The following is a 571-nucleotide window of genomic DNA, read 5'->3' on the forward strand; positions in this document are numbered from 1 at the left end:
CCGTGTCCCTTCAGGATGCCCAGCCCCGTGTCCCTTCAGGATGCCCAGCTCTGTGTCCCTTCAGGAGCCCAGCCCCGTGTCCCTTCAGGATGCCCAGCCCCGTGTCCCTTCAGGATGCCCAGGAGTCTCTGCAGTCAAGTCGGCCCCAGCCTCAGCCCCCACCCTCCTTGGGCCTTTGGAAACAGATCCTTGCAGGACACTCCCCAGGTAAGGAGCTCGGAGCCTGTGACCTAGATTAATGCAGGAAGCGAAAGGGGGCGCCGGGAGGACTGTGGGGTCTGGGGTCTGTCCTGAGTCTGTTCTCAGGGACACTGGCTGCATGGCAGTCGTGCTGGACACTGGGGTGGACCGTAAGGACTTTGATCCAACATACTGGGCACTGGGGTGGACCTCAGGGACACTGGCTGACATAGAGTCACACTGCACTGTGGGGTGGACCTCAGGGACGCTGGCTGACATGGAGTCACAGTGGACTGTGGGGTGGACCTCAGGGATGCTGGCTGACATGGAGTCACAGTGGACTGTGGGGTGGACCTCAGGGACGCTGGCTGACTTGGAGTCACAGTGGACT

The sequence above is a fragment of the Trichechus manatus genome, unplaced genomic scaffold (genome assembly GCF_000243295.1).
Source record: "Trichechus manatus latirostris isolate Lorelei unplaced genomic scaffold, TriManLat1.0 scaffold00214, whole genome shotgun sequence".
Taxonomy (NCBI): Eukaryota; Metazoa; Chordata; class Mammalia; order Sirenia; family Trichechidae; genus Trichechus; species Trichechus manatus.